Source organism: Bufo bufo, chromosome 10, assembly GCF_905171765.1.
Source record: "Bufo bufo chromosome 10, aBufBuf1.1, whole genome shotgun sequence".
NCBI classification, from domain to species: domain Eukaryota; kingdom Metazoa; phylum Chordata; class Amphibia; order Anura; family Bufonidae; genus Bufo; species Bufo bufo.
The window spans coordinates 84,479,796-84,504,058 of NC_053398.1; the positions used below are offsets into that span (position 1 = coordinate 84,479,796).

General features: G+C 41.5%; 1 protein-coding gene across 2 annotated transcripts in view; it reads right to left on the reverse strand.

Annotated features, from left to right (window-relative positions):
- Positions 1-1,666: 1,666 nt before the first annotated feature.
- Positions 1,667-24,263, reverse strand: part of VRK3 (VRK serine/threonine kinase 3) — a 244,157-nt gene continuing 221,560 nt past the window's right edge. For both annotated transcript variants that reach the window (XM_040410144.1, XM_040410143.1), the window contains one exon: positions 1,667-2,714. The gene's annotated coding sequence lies outside the window, so the exon portion shown is untranslated. The remainder of the gene's footprint in view (positions 2,715-24,263) is intronic.

Below are 24,263 nucleotides of genomic sequence, written 5' to 3' on the forward strand. Positions count from 1 at the left end.
GTTGCGTCCCCATCACGGACAGAATAACGCTGCAAGCAACGTTTTTCTATCCGCAATGTGGTGCGGAGCAATACGGATCCGTAAAGACTCATAATGTAAGTCAATGGGGATGGATCAGATTTTTCGGACACAATAGAAAACTGATCCATTCCCTATTGACTTTCAATGGTGTCCATGACGGATCCGTCATGGCTATTTTAAAGACAATACAACCGGATCCGTTCATAACGGATGCAGACGCTTGTATTATTGTGACAAAAGTGTTTTTGCTGATTCATGACGGATCCAGCCAAAATGCTGGTCGGAAAGTAGCCTAATTTAACAGATTCCAGGTCTCTCAGGATCACAAAGCATTATAAATCATTATAATGCCCATAAGTCCAGAACGGGAACATTGCAGCGAGTTTCATGCTCGTTTGGCCTAACATTGGGGGAGGTTTACTTATCAAAATGTGCTATAATTATGGGGCACTTTGTGACCAAAAACTGGTGTATGTGCTTTGCATCACATTTACTAAAACAGTATTTTTAATCTTGGACATTAATGGAAAAATCCACAGGATATGTCATAAATGATTGACAGGTGTAGTCATACCTCTAGGACCTGCACCTATCTCAAGAACTGTGCCCTGTTGTGCCTGGGCAGGAGTGGAGTGGTAGCTGTGCATTTGCAGCTCTCTCCATTCACTTCAATAGCACTTCTGAAAATAGCAGAGCGTGCAGGTGCACAGCTACCTCTCCATTCCTGGATGGGCATGACAAGACCTGGTTCTTCAGATTGGAGTGGGTCCCAGAGGTAGGACCCATATCTACAGGACACTTATGGCATATGCTATGGATATTCAATAAATGTCCCAGATAGGACATCCTCGTGTTTTAGACACTTGATGTGACGAGTCTGACAAGACGGCATGGCTTAGCAGAAAGTGTCTTTGAATTTGCAGAAAAGGGTGTGTGGCTTAAATGTGGCATTGTGCGCCAAAGTTTTGGCACATTTTGGAGTAAAACTAGACGAGATAGTCTAAAGGTACAGCAGATTTGTCATCCAGTATCAGCAACTGCGATCAATCTGGCGCAGTTTAAAGGGTTTGTCCTGCAATTCATGTGGAAACCAGACAACTCAGGTGAACTTAGTGTAGTAAGGAATAAATTATTACTCACCTGAGAGATCCCATGGAAATGCTTCTGGTCTCTCAGCTGAGTTCCGTTTTCACGGCTGCAGTGGTGACACGACGTTGATAACTGCAGTTAATAGCTGATCTCAGCGTGCACTGAAGGGACCAGTGACTGGCTGCAGATGTCATGTGCTGTCGACATGACATAACTGCTGCAGCTGGGAAAGCAATTCCTTGCCAAAAGAACCAGAGTGGCTTTGTAGAATCTGTCAGGTAAGGCTACTTTCACACTAGCGTTTTAACTGGATCCGGCAGGGTTCAGCAACAACGCCTCCGTTACTGATAATACAACTATTTGCATCCGTTAGGGACGGATCAGTTTTCTATTGTGCCAGAGAAAACTGATCCGTCCCCATTGACTTGCATTGGGGGTCATGCCAAATCCATCTTGCTCCGCATCCCAAGACGGAAAGCAAACTACAACATGCTGCGGTTTGCTCTTCGGTCTGGGAACGCAACGGAACGGAATGCATTTTGGAGCATTCCGTTCTGTTCAGTTTTGTTACCTTTGACAATAAATGGGGAGAAAACTGAAGCGTTTTTTTCCAGTATTGAGCCCCTATAACGGATCTCAATACCGTAAAACTAAAATGCTAGTCTGAAAGTAGCCCAAGTAATAATCCATTCTTTACTATACATCATTCCCCTGAGTTGTTCAGTTTCCTCTTGAAACCAGGCAACCCCTGGTAAGACTGTTGGTCTAATTTTACACTTTCTTACTTTTAAACAGTTAGTAAATCTGTCCCATTGAATCAACATGTAAAAATCAAGGAAAATTTGCCTCAGTCATTTTCTGGCAACTGCTATTAACCTGTACAAATGAAAAGGGTTACTGGATAATGATGACCTATTCTCAGGAGAGGTCATCATTATCACATCGACAGGGGTCAGAGTCCCAGCACCCCCACGATCAGCTGTTTCAGGGAGCCCCTGGCACAGTGGAGCTCTAGTGAGTGCAGCTGGCTCCTAGCAGCTCACCAAGCACAGTGCCGTACATAGAATAGCAGCTGTGCTTGGTATTGCAGCTAAATAACACTCATAAAAACTTTAAAAGTCAATATAAAATAAGTAAAACGTGAAATCGGTAACATGGCAGAATTACTCACAAGTCATGACCTCACCTGTTTCTGCAGCAATAGAGACAATGGGGGAGATTTAGCAAACTGGTATAAAGTAGAACTGGCTTAGTTGCAGATTGCAACCAATCAGATTCCACCTTTTATTTTCCAAAGGAGCTGTGAAAAATCAAAGGTGGAATCTGATTAGTTGCTATGGACAACTAAGCCAGTTCTACTTGACACCAGTTTGATAAATCTCCCAGAATATATCTAAATGACTGGGTCATAAGTAACAGTCAGACAACAATAGGGCTGGCAATCTAATAAGAATCTAAAATCATTTAGGTTATCATTAAAATGTTGGTTACAAAATAAGGTTGTAAAACTCGATAAAAAAGATTAGGTCTGATTATTTCTGAGAAACAAAAGCTCCAGTAGTAAAAGCACTTCACTTTTTGGACATCACCTTCAAACTCCTGATCTGCAAAAGTAAAAAAGGTAGCTATGATTAAGAGAAACATGCCAAGAAATATCCAAATAAATTACTTTTCAAAATACATAATAGCTCGTAAAGTGAATCTCCAGGTGTACTGATTCATCTCATAATAAATTTGTATTTAGTCCTCCATCAAGGCAGTAAATAGGGATGAGTGAATTGACTTCAGATGAAACATCCGAAGTCGATTCGCATAAAACTTTGTTCCAATACTGTATGAGCCGAAGATATTGCTTTGGAACCTCGGATCCGAACCCAAGTTCGGGCAATGTTTTTTTTACAGTACAAATTAATTTAGAAAGTTATTATGCAAAGTCTGGCAAGACTTCGCGAAACAATAACTTCGCTCATCGGAGCTAATACATTCCTGCTCCGTACAGTATTAGAACAAAGTTTTATGCGAATCGACTTCAGATGTTTTATCCGAAGTTGATTTGGTCATCCCTAGTAGTAAACTTATTTGAAACAAACGGAAAATAAAGATACATGCATGCATATAATGTAAGATCTAAATCCACATATAAAAATAGGCAAGGGTATCATGATGAAACATATTTTAACAATGAAATAACAACAATTCCAAGGAAGTAAAAGTCTCTGCTGACAGTACAGTGGGGAAAATAAGTAATGTATTTTTCGCCTTATAAGACACACTTTTTTTTCCCCCAAAAGAGGGGGGGAAAGGGCAGTGCGTCTTATAACAATGGTTGACTTTTTTTTTTTTTTTACAGGGCTGACACTGATATATCGCCGGCCGCTATGCTGCACAGCGTGGCCTCAAAACAAAAGTGCGGGGAGGGAGGAGGGGCTAGAGGCAACTCAAAGCGGGGCCCGATGTAGTCACAGTATTACACTGGGCCCCGCGCACAGAAATCTCTTTGTATGTAAAGTCTTTCTTTAATCCTGAATCAATTGCTCTCCTTTTGATAAACTAGCCTAATCGCCTGCATCAGTACTCACTGTGAATGTAGCGTGCGGTCCCTCCGGCACATGACTTCATCCTGCTCCTGCTTCATTAATGAAGTGGGAGGAGCGTGACTGACTGAGTGACGTCAGTCACACGCCGGCCGGACCGCACGCTGCATTCATAGTGAGAACTGATGCAGGCGATTAGGGTAGTTTATCAAAAGGAGAGCAATTGATTCAGGATTAAAGAAAGACTTTACATACAAAAAATAAAGTACTGTAATGCTGTGAAACATAGGGCCATGAGGGGGACCAGCATAAGATGCTATATGTGTGTCATCCACACATATAGCATCTTATGCTGGCCCCCCTCATGGCCCTATGTGTCATAGCACACATCCCCCCATAACAGTGCATCATCCACAGATCCCCCCCAACAACAGTGCGTCATCCACAGATCCCCCCCCCACAACAGTGCATCATCCACAAAGCCCCACAACAGTGCATCATCCACAAAGCCCCATAACAGTGTCATCCACAGATCCCCCATAACAGTGTGTCATCCACAGATCCCCCATAACAGTGTGTCATCCACAGATCCCCCATAACAGTGTGTCATCCACAGATCCCCCATAACAGTGTGTCATCCACAGATCCCCCATAACAGTGTGTCATCCACAGATCCCCCATAACAGTGTGTCATCCACAGATCCCCATAACAGTGTCATCCACAGATCCCCCATAACAGTGTGTCATCCACAGATCCCCCATAACAGTGTGTCATCCACAGATCCCCATAACAGTGCGTCATCCATAGATCCCCCATAACAGTGCGTTATCCACAGATCCCCCATAACAGTGCGTCATCCACAGATGCCCCATAACAGTGCGTCATCCACAGATGCCCCGTAACAGTGCGTCATCCACAGAGCCCCATAACAGTGTCATTCACAGAGCCCCATAACAGTGTCATCCCCAGACCATTAGTTCAAAATCCACCAAAAGCACACCTTTTGGTTCAAAATATTTTTTTTCTTATTTTCCCCCTCAAAAACCTATGTGCGTCTTATAATCAGGTGCATCTTATAAAGCGAAAAATACGGTATTTGATAGCGACTAACGAATTTGCAAGCTTTCTGACCTACAAAGAATGGAGAGGTCTGTAATTTTTATCGTAGGTACACTTCAATTGTGAGAGACAGAATAAAAAAAAATAATCCAGAAAATCACATTGTATGATTTTTAAATAATTAAAGGCTATATATACCTTTGGGGCATTTTTTTTTTTTTTAATTATATATATATTATACTTATTTTGAGCTAAAAATCATTTTTTCAATTGGTCTTTATTAACAATATGGAATAATTTTTTCTGTACAGAGCTGACATGCTCTACTAGCTACCTGTCGATTTTTTGTGGGAGAAAGTGAAAGTACCAGTCACAGAGTTAGAAAAACAGTTAACCCTTTGTGACTGAACAGCTTAATATGTTTAATAAAGGCCAATTGAAAATAGGATTTTTAGCCAAAAATAAGTTAAATGCAATCATAAAACAATTACTCCGAAAGTGTACATAGCCATTAATTTGCATTTTATTGCATGAAATAAGTACTTGATACAATAGAAAAATAGAACTTAATATTTGGTAAAGAAACCTTTGTTTGCCATTACAGAGATCAGAAATTTCCTGTTGTTCTTGACCAAATTTGCACAAACTGCAGCAGAGATTTTAACCCCCTCCTTACAGATCTTCTCCAGATCTTTCAGGTTGAGGGGCTGTCGCTAGGATACATTGATGGGGTTCAGGTCTGGAGACTGGCTAGGCCACTCAACGACCTTGAAATGCTTCTTAGTTGGCTGTGTGTTTCAGGTCAATGTCATGCTGGAAGACCCAGCCAGAACCCATCTTCAATGCTATTACTGAGGGAAGGAGGTTGTTGGCCAAAATCTCGCAATACATGGCCTCATCCATCCTCCCTTCAATACTGTGCAGTCGTCCTGTCCCCTTTGAAAAAAAGCACCTCCAAAGTATCATGTTTCCACTCCCATGCTGAACGTTTGGGACGGTGTTCTTGTGTCTCCTTCTTCCTCCAAACATGGCAAATAGAGTTGATACAAAAAAGTTCTATTTTGGTCTCATCTGACCACATGACCTTCTCCCATGCCTCCTCTGGATTATCCAGATGTCATTGGTGCACTTCAAACAGGCCTGGACATGTGCTGGCGTGACCTGCAGGATTTTAATCCATGATGGCGTAGTGTGTTACTAACAGTAATTTTTGAGACTGTGGTCCTAGCTATTAGAGATGGCCAGTTCGCATTATTCGCCAGCGAACACATGCGATCTGCCATCTTAACTGACAAGTCCGGCGAGGCACAGGTAAGTCCTTACCTGTGCGCGAGCCGGTCTGAAATGAAATGCTGTCTCCGGGAGCAGGCCGTTCCGAGAACGGCCCCCGGAGGCTCTTCTCGGAACTGCCTGCTCCCAGTGACCGCATTTCATTTCAGACCGCCTCGCGCACAGGCACAGGTAAGGACTTACCTGTGCCTCGCTGGACTTGTCAGTTAAGATGGCAGATCGCATGTGTTCGCTGGCAAACACTGGGAACTGGCCATCACTGCTAGCTATCTTCCGGTCCTTGACCAAGTCCTCCTGTGTAGTTCTGGGCTGATTCCTGACCTTTCTCCGAATCATCCTTACCCCATGAGGCGAGATTTTGCATGGAGCCCCAGACTGAGGAAGATTGACAGTTATCTTGTGTTTCTTCCATTTTCTAATAATTGCACCAACAGTTGTCACAATTTTGTCCCTGGTGTCCTTAGCTCTTTGGCCTTGACCATTGTGGAGAGGTTGGAGTGTGATTGACTGAGTGTGTTGAGTGTGTTTGCAGGTGTATTTTATACAGGTAAAGAATTCAAACAGGTGCAATTAATACAGGTAATGAGTGCAGAGTAGGAGGGCTTTTTAACCCTTTCAGGACCAAGCCACTTTTCAACTTAAAGGGGTTGTGTCACTTCAGCATATAGCCTTTATTATGTAGAGAAAGTTAATACAAGGCACTTACTAATGTATTGTGATTGTCCATATTGCCTCCTTTGCTGGGTTCATTCATTTTTCCATCACATTATACTCTGCTCATTTCCATGGTTACATCCACCCTTCAGTCCATCAGTGGTGGTCGTGCTTGCACCAGCCTATGTGAGCTCCCATGATCTTGGCCACCAGAGAGGCGGGCACTTTTTTCTACAGTGTGCAAGCACGGCCACCGCTGATGGATTGCAGGGTGGCCCTAACTATGGAAATGAACAGTGTATAATGTGAAGGAAAAATAAATCCAGCCAGCGAAGGAAGCAATATGGATAAAGACAATACATTAATAAGTGTCTTGTTTTAACTTTCACTATATGATAAATGGCACTTGCAGAAGTGAGACAAACCCTTTAAATCCCAGGCCGATTTTTGCAAATCTGACATGCGTCACTTTATGTGCTAATAACTTTGGAACTCTTATTTATTCAAGCAATTCTAAGAATGTTTTCTCGTGACGCATCGCGTTGTACTTCATGAGAGTGGTAAATTTGAGTTGATATATTTCACCTTTATTTATAAAATAATCCAAAATTTACCTAAATACACCAATAGTAACACATCAAAAATAAATATCAATCAAAATTCCCCTTACAGTGCTCGACCCAAAAAAAAATATCAAGGAGCCATTGGCTCCTAACCCGAAAATTTAGGCGCCAAATGAAATTTGTAGTCGCCAAATTTAAAATACATATAATATAGCTGCGATGCTTAGGAGCATGGGGTTTTCTAAGCTACAGCCCACGCAGTTAAAGGGGTTGTGCACTCATTTCCATGACCTGTCAGACTAGCCAGATTTGCGTTGGTAATCCCTAGGTGCTGGGTCCTGGCTCATTCACTTCCAGGCCTCCGCTGCTTATCTTGGGTTTCTCCCTGAAAACGTTTAGCTGCAGTGGCATCAAGACAATCACTGGCTACAGTGGAGATCTGGAGATTTGTTCCCCTTGCATCACATGACCATTTAACATAATGCAAGGGAAGCAGACAGGAGTCCATTGGTGAAGCCACTGGCATCTAATGTGTATAAGGTCTTTAGTCCTCAAGAGGGGCGTCACCCGATACAGCGACTGTGACCGGACTATCAGGCAGGGCAGAGGGCGGCTATGGCAGTAACTGGACTATCAGACAGGGCAGAGGGCGGCTATGGCTGTGACCGGACTATCAGACAGGGCAGAGGGCAGCTATGGCTGTGACCGGACTATCAGACAGGGCAGAGGGCGGCTATGGCTGTGACCGGACTATCAGACAGGGCAGAGGGCGGCTATGGCTGTGACCGGACTATCAGACAGGGCAGAGGGCGGCTATGGCAGTGACTGGACTATCAGACAGGGCGGAGGGCGGGCTATGGCTGTGACCGGACTATCAGACAGGGCAGAGGGCAGCTATGGCTGTGACCGGACTATCAGACAGGGCAGAGGGCGGGGTATGGCTGTGACCGGACTATCAGACAGGGCAGAGGGCAGCTATGGCTGTGACCGGACTATCAGACAGGGTAGAGGGCGGTTATGGCAGTGACCGGACTATCAGACAGGGCAGAGGGCGGCTATGGCTGTGACTGGACTATCAGACAGGGCAGAGGGCGGCTATGGCTGTGACTGGACTATCAGACAGGGCAGAGGGCGGCTATGGCAGTGACTGGACTATCAGACAGGGCAGAGGGCGGCTATGGCTGTGACCGGACTATGAGACAGGGCAGAGGGCGGCTATGACTGTGACCGGACTATCGGGCGGCTGACTGTAGTGACAGTCACCAGGTCGCCAAACACTCCTGACGGAACTTCACCTCCGCCCCACTGCCTGTAGCCTGCACAGTAGGGGTTGTCAGAGGCACCGTTCAGAGAAAACTCCAGTGGGACACTTTACCTAGCACTGTGACCCCTTGGGTCTATGGACTGGTGGGGACCCCAGTTTGAGAAAACCCCTTTTTTGCTGTAACACATGGCAGTTATGATGCAGGCACCCAGGATTGTAAAGGGGTGCTCCAATCCAATTATTTTTGTTTTTTTTTGTCTCTTTGTTCCTTGTGTCCTTTGGTCCTGGTTATTAGCCTCACTTAACCTCATTTGGAGGATTTAAATATAATTGAGGAGGGGGAAGGGGAGAAAAGGAAGAAGAAAAATAAAAATAAAATAAATTACACTAAAATATATATATATATATATATATATAAATAAATAAAAGAGAGGGGAAATAGACGCTCAGCGGAACATTCGTCTCAAAAACTGGGCCAGAAAACACTGGAATCTGTGAAAATAGACCAGTTTTGAAAGTCGCTAAAGGTAATGACAAAAGCAGGACAAAAAGGGATGACTGATCTGAATGGTAAAAAAAATTCTAGACAAAGTGGGCAAAGTAATGGAGGAGGATTTTCAGAATGAAGAGGAGAGGAGGGAAGAGCTGAATTTCTATTAAAATAAATTTTGACTGTGATAAAAAAAAGTGGAGATCTAATACAGAACATCTTAACGCAGCTTGGGGCAATCCAGACAGATGTGGTTTTGAAGGGACGATGTTACCAAGATTCGGACAGAGTCACAACTATAGAAAAAACAGTGGGGGCTCTGGAGAATGAGGCTAAAATATTTAAATCTGAAACAGAGGTCAATATTCTTAAAAAGAAGGTGGTGGACTTGGAGGATAGGTCTAGGAGATGTAATCTGAGAATCCTGGGTCTACCTGAAGGCTCTGAAGAAAAAAATCTTGCTGAAATGATACATACCTTAATTCAGGGAAAGCTTGGGAAGGAAGATTTTTCTCCTCTGTTTTTGGTGGAAAGGGCACTTTGGGTGCCAGGGGGAAAATCTATTCCTGGGAGGCAGCCAAGGATGATATTGGTGAATATACGGACGTCACGGGACAGAGATATGGTTTTGAGAAAAGCAAGGGGGTGTCCCCCTATCGTATATAATGGAAATAAATTGCTTTTTTTCAGGATTTCTCAAAAGAGAGCTAGAAAAAAAAGAGACACAGTTTCACGGCGGCAAAGAAGCGACTACAGGAAAAGGACATTAGATATTCATTAGTTTACCCAGCCAAATTGCAAATAATATTCAATGGTGAAACAAATTTTTTTGATACTTCGGACTCTGGGGGCAGGGGTGGTCTTAGGTAAGAGATCCGTGCAGTGAAGCAGCAGATCAAGAAGTGTGTGTGATTAAGGGTGGGGTAGGGATTTGGAATACATACATTTAGGGAATCTGTTGGCCGGTTTAGTTGGTAGTTAGAATCTTTACTTGGAATGTGCGAGGCCTTGTGGATAAGATTAAAAGACAGGCGGTTTTTGACCAGGTTCACAGACATTTACCAGCGATTGTCTGCTTGGTTAAGATGCATGCTACCGAGGAGTCGGTTCTGCTATTCGGTAGGGGATGGGCTGAGCAGACTAAGGCTACTTTCACACTCGCGTTTTGTGCGGATCTGTCATGGATCTGCACAAACGCATCCATTCAGATAATACAACCGCATGCATCCATTCAGAACGGATCCGTTTGTATTATCTTTTTTACATAGCCAAAACTGATCCGTCTTGAACACTGTTGAAAGTCAATAGGGGACGGATCAGTTTTCTATTGTGCCATATTGTGTCAGTGAAAACGGATCCGTCTCTATTGACTTACATTGTGTGTCAGGACGGATCCGTTTGGCTCAGTTTCGTTAGACGGACACTAAAAAGCTGCAAGCAGCATTTTGGTGTCCTCCTCCAAAGCGGAATGGAGGCAAACTGATGCATTCTGAGAAGATCCTTATCCATTCAGAATGCATTAAGGGAAAAACTGATCCGTTCTGGACCGCTTGTGAGAGCCCTGAACGGATCTCAGAAATAGAAACCAAAACGTCAGTGTGAAAGTAGCCTTATCATTCTACTTTTACTAGCTATTCTAGAGGTCTTACAGTTTTGATTAATAGGGGGATTGATTTGGTCTGCGAGGCATCCTCTATCGATAAACAAGGGAGGTTTATTTTTTTTGTTTTTATGGGAAACTTTCTGGAAGAATGTGTATTCTGGCTTTTGTTTATATTACGCCCCCCTTTTCTTTATATGTACTTAATTGCTTATTATTTTTTGTGGACAAGTGGCCTGAATGTCCCTCGCTGGTTATTGGGGATTTTAACAGAAATAGATAGGATCTCAGCGGGGGGTGATACTTATACCCCAAGGGTGCCCTCTGGCTCGCTTTTGTTTGGAAGCAGGTTTTGTGGATGCATGGGAATGGGCTGGAAAAGGGAAAAGAGTTTACTCCTGTATAAGTAATTCCGGAAACTGTATGTCTAGGATAGACCTGGCCTTAATAAATAAAATCTATCTTAGATGTATTAATTTGATGAAATACGAGACTAGGTCGCTATCAGAGCATGTACCCCAATATCTTGAATTACTCATGGGGGTAATGATTATAAAGTAAGACCTTTATTTAGGTTGAACCCCCAGTGGATTTCTATATTGGATAAAGATATGCACGATCGGGTTGGATAGGAGATGGGGTACTTTTGGGATAGTAATGAGAACACGGCAAGACCCCAATTGGTATGGGATGCATTTAAGGCCTCCATAAGGGGAATTTCTATTAGTAATATTTCAAATTAAAAAAAGGGATATGGTAGGAAGGAGGGGGAGTTAAAGGAAGCTTCATTAGTTGCTATGAATGAGTTCTCCATGAATAAAACTCCAGGAAACAGGGAAAGTATGCAGAGGGCAAGACAGGTATATGCTGATTTTCTCTTGGAAAAGGCCTAGCAGAAACTTTTCTTTAGGGGACAAAAATATTTCTCTGAAGCGGGGAGACCAGGGAAACTTTGGCAAGGGTGATTTCTAATCAAGAACACAAAAAATAGATAGTTAACATTCGGTCACCTGAGGGTGTCGTTATTGAAGAACAAGAGCGTATACAGGGAATTTTGTAAGCATTTTTTTGAATTATATAATTCAGATAAGGCTATATAAGATGATGAGCTGAATTCATATTTGGAGTCTATCTCTCTTCCAGTTCTTACTGATACTCAGACGGAGTTTTTAGACCTAGATCCCTCTGTAGAGGAGCTAGAGACTGCATTGAAGGCATGTTCGGGAAATACTTCCCCCAGGTCGGATGGACTCCCATATGAATTATATTGTAAATATAGGGGGAATATTCTCCCTCGTTTGTTGAGGGTGTTTTTAGGATCAGTTGAGGAGTATAGCCTTCTAGAATCAATGCCAGAGGCTGTAATAACATTACTACTGAAAAAAGGAAAGGACCCCTTAGATATGGAGTCATATAGGCCCATTTCCTTACTTAAAGGATAACCAATCAAGGATAATCAATTTTCATATATGTAGTTACTAATAACATGATATTCCAGAATCAGTTACTATTAGACTGACTTACCCCATATTTAATAAGATTCAGCCCTTAGCAACCAGTCTGCATAAAACTGCAATTTCACTATTCAGTTAAGATGGCCGCCACTGCCCTCACCCTGAGGCTAATCCTGCCTGCCCTCACTACCCACAATGCATTGAGCTCCTCACATGCACTAGCCAGTAACAATAGCCCCCCAAAAGTGTCAGTAACCAGAGCTCCCCTAAAGGGTTAATCTCCTGCAGCACAAAGGGGTCCTCTTACCACATGTTGCTTTCATTCATACACTGAGCAGATGGCAGATCTCCCTTCCCTGGTCGGCGCTGCTCCAACTCTGCATCCTCCAGCTCTGCTGAGTGAGGGAGTGTCTGCCAAGCGCAGGGACAGGGAGAAGTGCACACAGCCCGGGCACTGTTATCAGCTGCTGGGGAGGACCTGGCTTTAATCATTTACCTACAGTCCCTGGCTGTCAGTAATCTGACCCTGCACGCAGCGCGCTCCGTCCTTCAACAGACAGACAGACCATGCCTAGCAACCCTATTTTAAGCACAAGTAAAAATAGGCAGTACAGGGAACAAAAATGTGGAATTAAGGGGTATTTGAATACACAGTGAAAAGTTGAAATAGGGCCACCAAGGTGATATTAATCACCACAATCCAATACTCCAAAACAAAATTTAAAAAAATACGACAGTTATCCTTTAATACAGATATGAAGCTTCTCTCAAGAGTTCTGTCTACAAGGCTATCCAAGGTTATTACATCAGTTGTACATCCTGATCAAAACGGATTTATTCCCAATAAGGATACTCATTATAATTTACATAGTCTCTTTGCTAATTTGCAGTCCTCCGGGGGGGGTCTCTCTCTCCATTCTGTCTTTAGACGCCTCTAAGGCGTTTGACAGGGTGGAGTGGGGATTCCTTTGGAAGGTTTTGGGAAGGATGGAATTTGGAACTAAATATAAATCTGGTTAAGCTGTTGTATATGTCCCCTACTGCAAGACTGAATATCAATAGGAGTTTGACGGAGAGCTTCTCCTTGAGTAGAGGCACCCGTCAGGGATGTCCACTTTCCCCATTGTTATTCGATATTTAGATTGAGCCCCTCGCTGTCAGAGTTAGGCAGGACCCTGGGATTGAGATATTAGGAGGAGAGGATCGTATTTCTTTATATGCGGATGAGGTGTTGTTTTACATAAAATCACACTGTACCTCACTTCCCGAACTTATTCATATAGTTAATGCTTTTGGTGCAGTTTCGGGTTTTAATATCAATTGGTCAAAGATGACATTTATGCCTGTGGATAGATCTGACTATTCTATTGAGGGGCCCTTGAGTTTACTTAGGATTTCTGACTCATTTGAATATTTGGGCATAATTATATCCCCTAAAGTTGAACATTATTTACATCTAAATCTCATTCAATTGATAAGTAAATTGAGGTCAAAAGTGACGATATGGCTTCGACTTCCTTTATCTAGAGCTGATAGAATATCCCTGGTTAAGATAGTGATATCACCCCAACTCCTCTATATACTTAGAAACTCCCCAGTTTGGATTGAGGATATGTTTTTTAAGTTAATTGAGAGAATTATTAATGACCTACTGTGGGGAAGAAAGCGGGTGAGGCTTAAATTGGAATTTCTTTATAAGCCAATTGAACAGGGAGGACTGAACCTTCCCTATTTTAAAGGTTATTTTATAGCCTCACAACTTTGGTTCTATAACCACTGGCAGGAAAGCAGACTATGTAGGAATTTGGTAAGTAGATCTACATATGATATGTTTACACTACTAGAGTCTGGGCCACTATCTAGTGTTCAACAGGATTATAGAGAAGCTAGAAAGTTATTTAGTAAGACGTGGGACACTATTCGAGATTGGATGGGAATAAAAGGATCTCTTCAATGTATGCCTCTTTGGCATAATTATTATCTACAGGATGAGTTAGCTGAAGATAAATATTGTCAGAAAAACAATATTCTGTATGTTGCACAAGTGGTGAGTAACGGAGATATACTATCTTTTATGCAGTTGACACAAAGGGAGCACATAAATAATTTATCTTGATTTAGGTATTTACAGTTACGTTCGGCATTTTTTTGTGTAAAGGGGAGATTTCCGTTACAAATAGATATGGTTACACCTTTGAATGATTTCATGGAAAAGTTAGGACAGAAGTTTAAAATTTCTCACCTTTATAAATCGTTTCTTGGAACACTATTTAATAGCATATGTTCCCCCGGACAAAAGGCTTGGGAATCTGTTTTACAGATCCAGCCAGATGATTGGGGGAAACAAAATGACTAACTTAAGGCTAGTGTCACATAATTTTAATCATGTTTTGGTTCAATTTAATATTATACACAGATTATATGTCACACCAGCATGGCCCAAAAGATGTGGATTGAGAACTACGGCTAATTGCCCACGGTGTGATTCACTTGGGACTGATTTCTTACACTTGTTTTGGTTTTGTACATAATTAACAGAATATTGGGAGGTACTAGCTAAAACTATTACTCAAAAACAGAAAATAGTGATTCTACATACGGTGGAATGCTGGATCCTGGGAGATTCCTTCTGATTAAAATACTCTTTTTGGCAAGACTTTTAATCACGCAAAGCTGGTTCTCACCAAATAATCCTAGTGTATATACGTGGTTAAATTTGGTCAATAACATTAGGAAATATGAGAGAATCTTACAGTGCTGCCCATAATTATTCATACCCCTGGCAAATTTTGAGTTAAAGTTAATTTTATTTAACCAGCAAGTCATTTTTTGATGGGAAATGACATAGGTGTCTCCCAAAAGATAATAAGATGATGTACAAGAGGCATTATTGTGGAAAAAATAACATTTCTCAGCTTTTATTTACATTTGAGAAAAAAATACAAGATGTTACGAACTGTGGAAAATCTCAGAGGACGTGGTCGGAAGCCAAAAGTGACACCTGTGCTGGCCAGGAGGATAGTTAGAGAGGTGAAAAAGAATCCAAGAATCACCACCAAGGCCATCCTGGTGAATCTGGGCTCTGCTGGTGGCAATGTCTCAAGGCAGACAATCCAACGGACACTGCACACTGCTGGGTTTCACTTCTCCAGATAAGGCACACAAAAGCTCGCTTGTCCTTTGCAAAAGCTCATCTGGACAAAGAAGACGACTTCTGGTCTTCTGCGTTATGGTCAGATGAAACAAAAATGGAATTGTTTGGTCACAATGATGTTTCCTTCATTTGGCGAAAAAAGGAGAAGCCTTCAACCCAAAGAACACCATCCCCACTGTCAAACATGGTGGTGGGAACCTAATGCTTTGGAGGTGTTTTTCAGCCAATGGACCAGGGAACCGAATCACAGTAAACGGCACCATAAAAAAAGAGCAATACGTGAGGATTCTCAACGACAACATCAGGCAGTCTGCAGAGAAACTTGGCCTTGGGCACCAGTGGACATTTCAGCATGACAATGACCCAAAACACACAGCAAAAGTGGTGAAGAAATGGTTAGCAGACAACAACATTAACGTTTTGGAGTGGCCCAGCCAGAGTCCAGACTTGAATCCAATTGAGAATCTGGAGAGGGAGCTAAAGATCAGGGTGATGGCAAGAAGACCCTCCAACCTGAAAGATTTGGAGCTCATTGCTAAAGATGAATGGGCAAAAATACCTGTGGAGACATGCAAAAGCTGGTCTGCAATTATAGGAAGCGTTTGATTGCTGTAATAGCCAATAAAGGCTTTTCTATTGATTATTGAGAAGGGTATGAATAATTTTGGACTGGACACTTTTTGCTCAAATGTAAATAAAAGCTGAGAAATGTTTTTTTCCAGAATAATGCCTCTTGTACATCATCTTATTATCTTTTGGGAGACACCTATGTCATTTCCTGTCAAAAAATTACTTTTTGAATAAAAGAACTTTAAGTCTAAATTTGCCAGGGGTATGAATAATTATGGGCAGCACTGTATATAAACAAAGAAACATTGAGGAGAAATGGTATAAGGATATGGAATAAGGATATGGGGGATTTGGAAATCTAAATTTTTCCTGCCACCATCCCATCGTTATCCTTTCTCCATCTTTGGTGATGGATGGGATGGAAGACACATCTCAAGGAAGGGAGTGAGTGGGGGGGGGGGAGGAATATAGAGGTTAAAATTTGTAATTTAATAATGGCGAACAGTGATGGCCAGCTCACATTGTTCGCCCGCGAACATATGCGGGCTGCCATCTTTTTTTCACAAGTCCGTCGAGGCACAGGTAAGCCCTCGGTATAAATTATCGGCTATCGGCCTGAAAGTTCACAAATTATCGGTATCGGTATCGGCCCTAAAAAATCAATATCGGTCGATCCCTAGTACTTGACCCCTTATTAATTTATTCTCCAGTCACTTACAAGTGGTTTATATAAAGAATAGGAAGGGTGGTTCCGAAACCAAAGCCAAGGACTCAGTATAAAACAGGTTTGAAACAATAAAGTAGTGTTCATATTTTAGGGTATTTAATACTGCATGCTAATCGGCTGATCTGCATACACTTAAGGCAACAGAAGAGACTATCGGGCACATTTATTAAGACCAATGTTTTAGAGGCTGGTCTTAATAAAGCCCTAAGCTGGCGGTGGTTCAGCCAAAGTTATGAAGAGGCAGATCCTCCGCCAGAACTAAATGTAAGACAGCTTCCAAGCTGTCTTACATTTAGACCTTTTTCTACTCCTAAAACAGACATAGAAAATGGTAAATGCCACGCCCACAGTTTTAGACCTGGCTTGAGTGGGGAAAAGTCGCAGATTGTGGCACAACTACCCGTTTCACCGCAATCTGCTCCTGAAATACACCTAATATAAGCTTATTTCAGCTTAGTAAATGTTGGTGCCCGAACTTTGATATCCTGCGGGTACCCCCAATACTATTCCGACTGTATTCCCCAATGCCCACAAACACTATACTGTTGTGCATTTTCATAAGTGTACAATGTATCTGATGATACCATATTCAATATGGATGATCATTGCCTTTAACAACATGTGATCAGCATGAACCTGAAAAAAAACAAGATGGGTTCATAGCAAGTTCAATGTGTTAAAAGTGAATATATACAGAAGACTATACTTTTATTATTGTTTAGAGACATGGATTTATCTACACAGGTTTCTCTAAATTTGTCTGTCTGAGGAACAATGGGTGTTTCATGGCTAAACCATGATCTGATAAGAGACGTCCATAAAACACATCTGGTGTGGAATAGATATCTATTCATATATTCCCATATAGATATATATATATATTCCTGTATGCATTTATTTAGCGTTTGAACTTGTTAATGATTCATATATACTATGTGATATTGATGTATTATAACCAAATATTATTAATGTATCTTTATATGTCTGTATCTCACTGAGAGGGTATATTCTAGGGGATATAAAATGTGTTTAAGTGGAAATTTCTTAAATAGGGTTTATTTTAGAGGAGCTGATGTTATTTCAAACATCATTACTCAATCGCTGAGACAGTTAAGATACACAAACCAGAAGAACTCCTATCTGCCCCATAAATTCAGGGATTAGGAAAACTTCTGATACCGCCAGTCAGTCTGAGCAAAGTGTCAGAAAGAGCCCCTCCTAATTGATTTAAGGTGTGAAAGGGCAAAGTTTAAGTAGTAATAAAACAATCTGTATATATGTTAATTCTTAAAATATTTAAAATTGTCATGTATATTGTTGCTGGCATTAGAATGCTACAGCCAGATCACGTTTACAACCCTTAGAAGGGCGTGGTCTATACATATTTAATATTAATGTCCTGGTACTGAAGGGGTTAAGCCCATACCAGAACCGCAGATGAGTTGTTGCAGTAAAGTGTTATTACACGAATGCAACCAGTGCATGACATGTAAATCAACTCAGGAGTTGTTTGTCTATGCTAAACACAATTGATGTTTTTGTATCGCCAGAAATTAATAGTAAATTGTCCCAAGATAGGGAACAGATGTAGGTCTCATTAGCCTAGGCGATACAGGGTCCGGTTCTATTCCTTTGTTTGACTCAGGAACCTTCCTATTAATTCCTGGCCAGTTAACTCCCATAGTTGGAGATTTACCCCCATATACAGGGAGGTTGAGTTTAGTAGCTCAGGGCGTTACAGGATAATAGAGGAACTTTATATATAAAGTCTGACCCAATGTTATTGATAAATAGAATCTATAAGGGAACAGTTTTAAACAGGTTAATTGCTATGTATGCTAATGTAACCATGCTTTCTTATAGGATCCTAATGTACAATTTGCAATTGCCGCAGATATGATAATCCCCTAAGGGGGGAATTGTTTTTTTTATATAATCTCTGATTAATCGTTTCAGATTTTTATTTTTATTTGTTTGTGAAGTATTATTTTTAAGCAGAGTACCTAGAACCTGCTAATTTGTTTTAGTAGTAAAGAGCGCAAAACTGTATTTAAATAGCTCTGTTAACTAACCCTAATTGCCTTAAAAAGTCTCCTAAGGGAGGGGTGAGGAGTACATTCCTTAAGTTTAGATACATGTCAGTGAAAAGGTCAGAGGTCGCAGAGCTGCGCTGCGAGCTGATTTCTTAAGTCAGCCTAATGAAAAGGAAGAGTAAGATTCTCCCAACTTCATTGAAAGTAAATTCTTTATCTCATAAAGTGAATAAAGAGTAAAAGAAAAGTTGTTTAATACTTCGCTGACATAGGAATGTCCAGTAAACGAAGCAAACAGCTTCATTAAATTAATAATTATAGCAAGTCAATAAATGATTAATGATATTGATTACTAATCAAATTTTTCCACAGATTCATTTCTATTGTTTTGTTGTTATTGTTACATTATAATATTTTAATAATCGGTAATAATTTGATAATAATTTGAATAACATTGTATTGTACTTGGTGTACTAAATTAAGTAAGCCCGGCGTAAACGGCGGAGCATCATTTTGTGGTCAATTTTGATATTATCCTTGTATTCATTTGTATGCCATTTTTACTGCATGTATTTATTTGTAATAAATTATATTTTATATAATTAATTGCACCCTGTTTCATTATCTGCACAAATTAACTTTAGATCTCATCAATAAAAGAACTGGCGTTTATATGTCCGCCAATAAAAATTTTAATTTTTAATTTTTCATATTTCATAAAAATATGAAATCATAATTTTTATGATTTCATATCTTATATGAAATAAATACCCGACATATTTTGGAGGCACTGCTGAGATTGATTGAGATATTTCTATAACCAATTTGTGCAATTAGTGAAAATATTCCTTAATCCTTATTGGCAAGTCAAATTGTTGTTGTTATTGATTATTGATCAAAATCATGAGTGTAACAGGCAGCGACCCAGGTAATGGCCAGGTTTTAGCAGATAGTCCATCTGACCCAGATAAGATAATCTGTAAGGTTATCAAATATGTTTATTCCCGTTTGAAGTTAGATAAAAATATAGATGAATGGACTAATGAACTGCAGGCAAGAGCCTATGAAGAACGTGGAGATATATGGAAGTTAGGTGGCATGGTTGATAGATACCTGACATATATGGATTTGGCAACTGATAATACCAAAAGGGACCAACACCTCTTATGTGCATTGCCACCTGTTTTGTATGCATTGTTGGCAGTCAGTACTCTCTCAAAAGTTAGGTATGAGTCTATAATGGGTACAAAAATATATGTATCCAAGATAGAATCAGAACTACAATCCGCAGAAGCGAAGATCAAAGACTTAGAGTACAACCTTAGTCACAGCCATGATGCATACCAAAAGGCAAAAAGCGATTTAGAGGATTTATATCTCCAGTATTCTAAAATTAAACAGACAGATGGATCAGCCCATAATATAGTCAATGCTAAAAGGGATCCATCTAACGCTGTGGGATATCCTGACCCTCCATGTCTTACTCCCCACTATCCAGACATGCCATCACATGCTCTTAAAGCAGACCCCATCCAAGATACTCAGCAACCTGAAAGTGTTGGCATGGTTACACGGGAGGCATTCACCCAATTGAGTCGGGCATTCCAAACTGCAACCGCCTTACTAGATGCCAATAACATGGAAGCCCCTAGAAGTTCCTCTCCACATGTTCACCTGAGAAGAGATGTTAGGGTTAAATCACCTGTGCCGTATAAGTCTCATGAAAGTTGTGAAAGTGCATGTGAGTTTGACAGTGGTGTAGGTAAGCATGTGACTTATTCCTTGCCACAGGATCACAGGCGACCAACATATGCTGAGGTGGTTTCTAGGAATAAAAATTCCCAATATTCAGATAAGGATCAGAGCTCCTCCAGCATAATTAAGTTTTTGAATACTACAGTATCCAAATTTGCCAAGAAAGGTTCTTCTCAGATAGCCAATCACTTGGAACTGTATGAATCCACTATGGATTCTTTAAAATTATACTCTGATGCTGACAGGATCAGATTCCTTCCATGGGCATTTGATGATAAGTATCGTCATTACTTTACCTCATTTGGGGAGAGAGGCATTCAAGATTGGCCAAGTGTTTTGCATGAGGTTAAATTGGAATTCGGACCGTACCGAACCACCACTGCTGCAAAACGGGACATATATAGCCTTACGTGTAGACCCAATCAGAGTCCCCGTGAATTCCTCTCTGTCCTCAAAAATGCCTATGGGTTGGCATATAGATCCCCAAAATGGGAATCTGAAGAATTCAAACAGTTATTCTATGACGCTATGCCAACCCAGATCAAATTTAACTTAGCCAGAGATCTGGATATTGATGCCCCCTTGGATTGGTTGGTGACTGCTGCCACCACGCTGTATAATATCAGTGAGTGCCATGCAATAGAGGAGAGAAGGTTTAAAAAATCCCCAGAGCAAAAGGTAGCTGAAACTAAGGTAAACCCTAGCTTGGGATTTGAAAGCCAGCCACGAAGGTTCCCTCAGTCTACAGGACCTGCTCAACAAGCCCAGCAACAACAGGTAGGACCGCCCAAACAGACCAAACCCCAAAATACTAATGGATCAGAGGGGAATAATTCAGGTAATGGGAGGTCTAACTACCGTCCCTATTACAATAGAGGCCCCCAGGGGTACGGGCCCTATAACTATAAGAATTACCAGGGTTACAGGCGCTGGGATAATAGACCCAGACAACAAAGGGAAGATAGGCAGGAATCCTCAAATTCACCCAGGAGTAGGTCACCTACCGATAACCAGGGTGCTCAGCAAAACCAAAATGTGCCCAGACCAAACAGGTTTGATCAGCTGGCAGAACAAGTAGCCCAGTTGAGTGACATTGTGAGAAAGTTGGTATCTCCAGGAAAACAGCCTGAGCCTTTTTTAGGGGCAACTCCAGGTCCCAGCTCAACATCATAAAGCAAATTGGGCCGGGTCAGAACCCAGGCCACTGTAAGGATATTAAGTTGATTGTGGTAGAATCTGATATGATTCATAATTCAATATTTCCTTGCAGTACCTCTGACCCTGAAATTAGGGCCAGGGGGGAAATGTCTAATATGTCATTTGTCTTGCAGTCTAATGATGTCAATTCATATAACCAGATGTCTGTTCCAGTGTGTAATCCCATCGTTCCAGCATCTAGCCGTGAGCCAGCTGTGACTTGTGGTGTCACACAGCTTGTCCCAAAGGCGGGGGCTGACGCTGCTCCTCCAGCTTGTCCTGAGAGACTCAGGAATGCAGAGGTCACGGAGCTGCAAAGAGGTCAACCTCTCAGACAGCAGATGGGTAAACATCCTAACTTTCTCTGTGATTTGTTCCAGGTGGATGGCAGATACTTTATGGATATATATCTCCAAAATGAACTTATCGGACCAATCAAAGGATTAATAGACACTGGATCACAAGCCACCATTTTATCTATCAGTTATTTCGAAAGGATTTTGAATTTAACATCAAAGAAGCCACGATTAAGGTCATTTGATGGCTCTTTGATAAGTGTAGGTGGAGATGCCTTACAGGTAAAAGGAACATCCTGGTTGACATTTAAGATTGGCAAGAAAACAATTAGACATCCCACATTGATTGTGGATCTTCCATATGATCGGATGATCATAGGAATCGATTTATTAAAAAGATTGAGTCCCATAATTGATTTCATTAATGAAGCAGTATGGACTCAGGTGAAGGCACCCATTGCCTATGAATACTCTTGCAACACACAAGCACAGCGCAGTTGTCATGTGATTGAAGAGAAACCTAGCTCTATTGAAGTGCATTTCAGGAACAATCAAACACCGGAGGTCACAATCCTGAAGAATGGTAAACCCGAGGAAGATGTCAATGGTGCCGCTCACATCATTACCATCCAGAGGGACGAAATCAAAAAGGTAACTCTGGATGATGATATTTTAACCATTTCTCTTGAAAGGGGGAATCACGAAGTCGCGGACCTGACAAGGCACATTCAATCGATGGTACGGATTAAAAAGGTCAATGACAATTTATTGATTCCCGTACAGGTAAACAATATAGCCCGGGTGAAATTTGCCAAGTTGGATTTGAAATCCGAAGCAAGTTACATAAGCCTAGGACTCTTGAAACAGATCACCAATCCTAAAATGATTAAAAGTTTCTCTCCACAGGACCAATGGGTTCATGATCTGGATGGAGATTCCCAAAGTCATAATGTGGTTGCAAGATGCGTTTTGTCTATCTCCATAGGAAATAAAACTACGGAGCACGTTTTCATTGTGATAAATGAACCACGGTATCAAATGTATATAGGTAATGACCTTCTGCACCGATTTGCCGTACAGATTGACCTGGTGAATAACACCTTATGGTCCAGATTGCCGGGAAACCCAGAGGGATTCCAGGATATAGAACAAGCCTTACGATGGGGACAACAGATGCCCTATGCCGTAAGTATCATGGTTGCTGAGAAAGTTGAAATTCCTGAAGGATGCAAACCATTTCTTCTACCCATTAAAATAAAGAAGGGACAGAAGCTGAAGAACACAGACGCGTTGATCTGTTTATCAAACAGAATACAGCAACTCGGCCTAAAGGTAAAGCCTACTCCCCTGATCAATATCCATCAGGATCCGTTACATATGGTAATTCATAACATGGTTTCCCATAGCATATCCCTACAAAAGGACACTGTAATTGGTTTGGCTATGGATTCGGAATACTACACATTTGGATTCCAAAATGATGTTATTGGAATAATTCCTGATGAATACCTGACAGAGGAACAAACAGTGGAACAACATTTTTCCTCAACCCCTGAGGGGTTATTTAACATCCACTCTGTTTATCCTTTCAGCTCTGAAGAAGGTACATGCCACATCGAAGAATCATCATTGGTTTTCAACCATGAGGTCGATGAAAAAGAGTATGAATCGTACCAGCAAGGAAAGGATAAGGTATGCTACACCCAGAACGATTTAACTAGTGAGCTTGAAGAAGCTTACGAGTTAAGTCAGCCTGAGATTTTCCCAGAATTTCAGGAGCGGGTGGAAGAACAAATCTCCATGGCTGACGCATGCTCCGATGAGTCGAAGCGTCAACGGCTAAAGGAGCTCTTCGCAGAGTTCCAGGAGATGTTCGCAAAGGATTCTTATGACTGTGGGGAAACAGACCTACACGTTACAAGAATCCAGACAGATCCCGATGCACCCCCTGTTTTTGTCAAACAATACCGACTTCCGCTGGCGGCTTACGAGTCACTATCGGAAATCGTCAAAAACTTGGAGGAGAAAGGTATCATCCGTCCAGTACACAGTTCATTCAATCATCCGATACTTGGAGTCCTCAAACCTAATGGTCAATTTCGTCTCTGCTCGGACCTAAGACAGTTGAACAAACGTGTTTATATGTCCGGATGGCCCGTGCCATATATTGACCAGTGTTTGGCACAAATACAAGGATCCAAAATCTTCACTGCCCTTGATTGTGCACAAGGATATTGGACGATTAAGGTAGATGAAAGGGATCAGTACAAACTGGCCTTTACATTTGGCAAACGACAGTATGCATGGACCCGACTGCCCTTCGGGTACATAAATGCAGGCCATGAGTTTGCAGTGTTCATGCATAAGGCAATGCCTGATGCCACTGAACGAGGTACCTTATCATATGTGGATGACATCCTGATAAAAAGTACAACTTATGAGGAACATATTCAGGAGTTGAGGCATGTACTAACCCAGCTGAGGAAAGCAGGTGTAAAACTTTCTTTGCAAA